Raw genomic sequence first — 7,060 nt, 5'->3', positions numbered from 1 at the left:
GGTACCTGATGCACAACTCTTGTTAAGATGGGCCCCCTTAAATATAATGTTCATGATAAACTCTGTTGCTCTGCTGAATAGAGGAGAGATTTCAGGCAACATTCACTCACTGTCTTTCATTTGATAACTAGTGGTGCCTAGATAGTCACCTCTCCAGGTGATAAGTGATACAAGGTACATGTTTATTCACAAAGCTAGAGAATTTTTCTGTTGAATAATTTTTTTCTTATCTTCATATTCTGCATTTTAAATAATCTAGTTCCTTCTTTGAGTTCATTCAGATTAATCTCATCCCTCCAAAATATTTTAAACAGAATTTATTGATTACAAAAGCATAAAACTGGGCAACATTGCAGAGCATGAAACAGCACACAATGGCAGCAAAAACAAAACAAACAAACAAAAAACTGAGAGGGCTGTACTTCTGTAAAACTGATTCACTCTTATATAAGAATGCTTTACTTCTGGCTTCTTACCTTCCATTATGCTCTGACTCAGAATTTGAAGCCCCAGTTTAATCACTCAGGTGGTAATCCGAGTGGGTTGGAGGCTATCTGAGGAAATCAGCAGCTTTACAACATTAGGTGGTTGACTTGGTTCTGGATGAACCAATTTACAGCTCCCCTGGCTAAAAATGGTAAGGCCAAAACAAGCAAGGGCAGGGAAGCACATACACAAAAAATAGGAAAACCAGAATGATAGGCAGTCACCAGGTTTTAATTTCAGTTTAGGCAAATGGAAGATGAGGGAGAAATTTAACAGAGAGGTCCTGGAATTGAGTAAGACATAGAAGGGCGGACGTAAACTTTCCCCAAATTCTGGCTGACTGCTAACCACATATGCAGAAGAAATCTGAATGTGCCAGGAAAAAGGCAAAGCCATCCGAGAACTTGGAACTTGCAGCATCTTTGATGCTGAATTACACAATGCATTATGCGATGCACACACAGCTCAGGTAGCAGAGGGTGGAAGTCTTACAGGCTTCATATGTCTGATCCCAGCCTCTTACCCTAATCCAAATTGTTGGCTGACCAGTAAACTTAACTACACAGAGAAGACTCCTCAGTGGATACATACAAATATATACATACAGATATATAAACATATATATGTACATACACACACACATATATTTATATATATGCCTATATATGAATATGAATGATTGTATACTATAAAGGAGGTAGTTCTACAGTTAAGTCTTGGCAAGTCAATAAAAATAATAACTTGAAAGAACAGCATAAAATTCAGAGACAATGCTGTATCTACTTACATGTGTAATTTTAAAGCAAAAATTATTGAACATACAAAGAAATAGGAAAGTGACTACAATTCAGGAAAATAAAAACCTTTCAAAAGGAACTGACTCTGAATGTGCTCTCACGTTGATTTTAGCTCACAAAAGCATCAAAGCAGCTATTATAAATATGTTCAGAGAATTTAGCAATATGTTAATAACGAGACAAATAAAAAATAGCCACCAAGAAATACAAACTATAGGCAGTGCCCTCGGCGGTCCTAGATCTGTCTCTTTCTTCAACAGTGTTTGGAATGGAATAGACCCAAGGACACCTCTTCTTCCAGCCTCCGGCCACCCTCCTGCATCTTACCCAGTCAGAACCACCTTCAGAACCACCTCTGAGACCAGCCAACACACCGTTACTGTTTTTTTTCTACCTTAACTCCTTATTGCCGCACAACCATGGCTCCCAAATTCGTCAGAATTACCCCACCGAGGTGGAGGCTGCCGTCAACCGCCTGGCCAACCTGCCTCTGCGGGCCCACACCTACCTCTCTCGAGGCTTCTATTCCAACCGTGATGATGTGGCTCTGGAGGGCCTGGGCCTCTTCTGGGAGTCGGCAGAGAAGAAGCCGAGGGCGCTGAGCGTCTCTTAAAGTTGCAAAACCAGCGCGGTGGCCGCATTCTCCTCCAGGACGTGCTGAAGCTTCCCGAGATGAGTGGGCAAAACTCAGGACGCCATGGCAGCCACCCCGGCCCTGGAGAGGAGCCTGAGCCAGGCCCTTTTGGAGCTGCAGGCCCTGGGTTCCACCTGCTCAGCGCAGACCCTCAGCTCTGACTTCCGGGAGAGCCACTTCCTGGGTGAGCAGGTGAAACTCATCAAGAAGATGGGCGACACCTGGCTCACCCCGCAGGCTCTCTCGCCCCCAGGCTGGGCTGCGAGTATCTCTTCGAAAGGCTCACCCTCAAGCATGACTGGGAGCCTCTGGAGCCCAGAGGCCTTGGGGGGGCGGGGGGGGGGTCCGCTGCATGCCCCTGGTGTCTGGCTTTTGCCTGAGCCTCTCCCCGAAACTACTAGCCATTCTTTTAACCACCCTGAAGCCCTCTCCCATGCATTGGACCAAATTAAACAATAAAGCTTTTTGCAGCAAGAAAAAGGAAAATAAATAAAAACTATAAGAAAAAATATTTTCAGATATTATAGATCTGAAAAGTACAATAATTTAAATGAAAATTGTAATAGCTGGGACCTATATAAAACAAGCAGTTGCACATGTGGTGCCAAAGTCAGTGAGACTTTAATGGGTGGGTGGATGGATGAGCTGTAAGGCTCTATTCCTTCCAAGAATTTACCATGTCTTTCCTTGAGGCAACATTCCCTATGGGAAAACCTTGCTATAGTTCCTTATGCTGACCTTTATAATGTATTTATCATCTCCATGCCAGTTTCTTTTTCTCATGAAAAAAATTAAAGCAACCTAGCTCTAAACTATCTTGTAATTTATTTGGTAAAGATAGTGAATTGAGCCTTTGTTTTTAACTCATAGACACAGACAACAGCATGGTGATTACTAGAGGGAAAGGAGGATGGAGGGAGGTAGAAGAGGGTAAGGTAGGGATAAATGGTAATGAAAGGAGACTTGACCTAGGGTGGTGCACACACAATATACAGATGATGTGTTATAGAAGTGTACACCTGAAGTCTACATACATTTATTAACCAATGTCACCCCAATAAATTCAATAAATAAAAATAAATGAATAAAATAATTAATCTACACAAACACTTTATTAGCACAATAAACTACATTAATGTTAAGTACTGTCATTAATACTTCTGATTGTGATGAGAAGGTAGAAATACAGCTCTCTAGAAAAATCTTACAGACAAAACTCACTCATGGCTCATTTTAGCAGAGGGAAAAAAAGATTGCCATTTATAACCAGTATCTAACAGTACCTTTAGTGAACAAAATTTCAAGTGCTAAAATATTCAATTTTTTCCCTTTTTTTTTTTTAATTCCAGGGTTCCAGATTCAAGTGTAGGCGGGATCATTTTTAGACATGGGATAATTGCAGCAATCCTACATCATTTGGTCAAAATCACCTTCTTGAATTTTCTGACTGCCCCAACCCTCCTCAACTCTTTTAAGTGCTAAAATAGTCAATATACATCAAGGCACATAACCAACAAGTACATATAATATTTAATTTTATTATAATGAACTAATGAAGGTATCATCATTAATACAATGCTTTCTCCATTTACTATTTCTTATAGTAGAACCACTTTAGTTGAATAGTACCTAGTAAATATTTCTTTTCATAAAATGGGTTTTACATTTGCTCTTAAAATGATAGAATTACCAATTTAAGCTTAAACACTGGGAGTAGGTTTCTTTCTTCTCTATAACAATAATTCAATATAATGACAGAAAAGTATAATTTTAAAAATTATAAATTAATAAACTAAAGGAGAGATATTACTGGATGAGATTTCTATTAAACTAGAAAAAGAAAAGCTGATGAGAAGGTGTGGATTGATGATGTAGAAGGAAAGAAATCTTACATAGAACAATATGTGGAAGGTAATGTAACCAAAACGCAGGTTTGGCTGCCTGCTGCGATGAAAACCAAACTCATGAGCCAGGTTCTGGTGCAAAAGGAAAGATGTTTATTAAGGTAACATAACCTAGGAGAATGGTGGACTCCTGCCTCAAAGATCATCTCCCTTCTTGCTCAAGCCAGGGGTTCTTATGGGGATACAAAGAGGGGGTGCTTTTTACTATTCAATTTCCTTGCTACCTTTTTGCTGCTCAGTGTAAGATTCTCCCCTTGTGCCATCTATGCTAATGGGGGAGACCCCCTCCCTGGCTCCCTAATGGCCTACAGCAGTGGTCCGCAAACTGCGGCTCGGCAAACCGCGGCTCACGAGCCACATGCAGCTCTTTGGCACCTTGAGTGTGGCTCTTCCACAAAATACCACGTGCAGGCGCGCACGTACAGTGCGACTGAAACTTCGTGGCCACCCTCAAGGGGCCAAAGAGCCGCATGTGGCTCGCGAGCCGCAGTTTGCCAACCAGTGGTCTACGGTAACAGTGATACATCTAAAGAAAGTACAATTTTTAGCAGTCTGCTAATTTTCCCCAAAATCTATTCTGCCTTTTTCCCTTTGGGTAATTAAAACGTGCTGACATCCAGCCTCCCATTTCTAGCAAGGAATATGGTGCAAGTAGAGATTAGATACCCTAGCTTCCCTTGAAGCTTAATAAAACCATGTGGCTAAATCCAGACCAATGAGATGTGAGCAGAATTTGACATGTAAACTTCTAAGTCAAAATCTTGAAAAGAAAGAGGATTGTGTTCTTTTTCCGAATTCCCTTTCAGATTGTCAGGAAAATAGCAACTTTAAGTGAGCATACCAGATATAAAGAATTACCTAGTGCTTTCATTTAACCATTTATTGTTTTTATATAATTTATGTTGTCCACCTTTCCATTAATCTTTTAACATATACTAAGACTTATGAAAGAATATTTTTTAAAATACGGAAACTGTAACTATATCACTAAACATTTAAATGATTACTACATGAATGAATAAACACAATGTTAATAATATTCTGAGAAAAGACAAGTGAAAAATCAGTAAAAGCATTTTGATTTTTCAATGATAATAATACCAAAGTTATATAAAGTATCAAAACCCAGCACAGAAAAAAGATATTGAAATTAGCTAACCTGATATAAATTCCTGAAATACACATGTAAATGAGTGTGTGTGTGTGTGTGTGTGTGTGTGGTGTGTGTTATCTCAGATCATTTTTCTTTATGGATACAAATTTTTACCCTTTCAAAACCTAAATAATTTTTCTGTGATATGCAAAATATGGTATTGAGGGAAGAACATGCTTTTGAAACAAGAGTAAATGCTTTTCAAACAAAACTGAGTTAGAAAGCTAACTGTGTTTCTTGTTAACTTTCAAAATATGCTAAAGTTATTTAAGCTCTCTGATATATAGTTTTCTCATTTATATAAAAAAGGAAAAGTGGATTTAGAGTTGTTTTTTAAGTCATGGAGATAACAGAATCTGACATACAGAAGCTGCTCAATATATTGTAGCTGAGCTTTTTGCAAGGAGGTATTGAGAAGGGTTGTTACAATTTAAAGGTACATTGAAAAAAATGAAATTTAGACTTGTAATTTGAATTTATTTTTAGCTGATAATTAGTTTTGTGATCATGAGATACATATGTAATGAAATGATTTTTTATGAAATAAAAATACATGTATTTAATAGTGTTACTGTGAATGTTAGAAAAATATACAAAAAATACCAAAAGTGTACTGATACTATGTATGATTATATATATATATATATATATATATATATATATATATATATATATATCCTATATAACAAAAGCCTAATATGCTAAGTGTCCAGTTGTCTGGTGACCGGTCATCCGTTCACCCAATCAAAGCATGATATGCTAATGATATGCTAAGGACGCTCAACGCTCACTATGATGTGCACTGACCACCAGGGGCAGACACTCTGACCAGTAGGTTAGCTTGCTGCTGGGGTCCAGCCAATCAAGTCTGAGCAAGATGGGCCAGACACACCCTGGAGCCCTCCCATGGCCCCTCCTCAGCCCTGATCCTGGACCAGTGGAGTCCCTCAGCCTGGCCTGTGCCCTCTCGCAATCCAGGGCTCCTTGGGGGATGTCGGAGAGCCAGTTTTGCCTGATCTCACAGGCCACTCACCTTGGGAGGGCATCAGATGCAGGGCTGATGGCTGGTGAGCGCTGCTGCAGTGGCGCGAGCCTTTCTCGCTCAGGACTAATTGGGTGTGAGCCTGCGGCAGGTGCAGTGGGGCCAGGATGAGTGGGAGCGGCAGGTAGGAGCTGCAGGTGGCGTTAGACTGTAGGTTTTGGCCTGATCCCAGCAAGCCACCCCAAGGGAACCCACCTGGGCATGAATTCGTGCACCAGGCCTCTAGTCCTATATATTAAAAAAAGGGTAATATGCAAATTGACCCTAACAGCGGAACAACTGGGAAGGACTGGCTGGTATGACGTACATTGACCACCAGAGGGAAGACACCCAATGAAGGAGTTGCCAACTGGTGGTCAATGTGCTTCCACAGGGGGAGCTCTACTCAGCCCCAAGCCTGGCTGATGGCTGTGAGCGGTGGTGGCGGGAGCCTCTCCTGCCTCCTTGGCAGTGCGAAGGATGTCTGACTGTGGCTTAGACCCACTCCCCGCAGGTCTAAGCCACAGTTGGACATCCCTAGAGGGCTCCTGGGCTGACAGAGGGATGTCTGACTACCAGCTTAGGCCCATCCCCCAGGGAGCCAGCCTAAACTGGCAGGTAGAAATCCTCTGAAGGGCCCCAGACTGCAAGAGGGTGTAGGCCCGGCTGAGGGACCCCCCTGAGTGCAAAAATTTTTGTGCACCGGGACTCGGAATATATATAATAGTACAGCTACCATTATTATGATATGCTTCTTATGAAAATCATTTGTTCATTTTCAGGAAACTTCACTTAAGTATTAAATCAAAATTTACATTTTTTTTTATTCACAAGACTTCTATCCATCTTTAAAAAAAAAATACCCTGTTTCTAATATGCTTTGTCTCTTTGCACTAAAATTTGAACAATTTATGTTCCAAGTGGTTCATTTTATTCTTAGCTATTTTTCTCTAATTTCATCACTAACCTCAAGGCCTAAACTATCAGAAAATCCCCACCTTCATCAGTTTCAGATTATCAAATATAGATCTGTTCTAGACCACCCAATATAGTTCCTCTAAGGTA

At 40.5% G+C, this 7,060-nt stretch overlaps 1 pseudogene across 1 annotated transcript; it reads left to right on the top strand.

Moving 5' to 3' along the window:
- Positions 1–856: 856 nt before the first annotated feature.
- On the top strand, positions 857–3,286 carry LOC308521604 (ferritin light chain-like; annotated as a pseudogene). Its single transcript has 3 exons — positions 857–955; positions 1,561–2,238; positions 3,267–3,286. The product of its transcript is annotated as a ferritin light chain-like (transcript).
- Positions 3,287–7,060: the final 3,774 nt, after the last annotated feature.

This window comes from Myotis nattereri (assembly GCF_964212035.1).
Source record: "Myotis nattereri genome assembly, chromosome: 6".
In the NCBI taxonomy this organism is placed as follows: Eukaryota; Metazoa; Chordata; class Mammalia; order Chiroptera; family Vespertilionidae; genus Myotis; species Myotis nattereri.
This window is presented reverse-complemented; position numbering and strand designations above follow the sequence as displayed.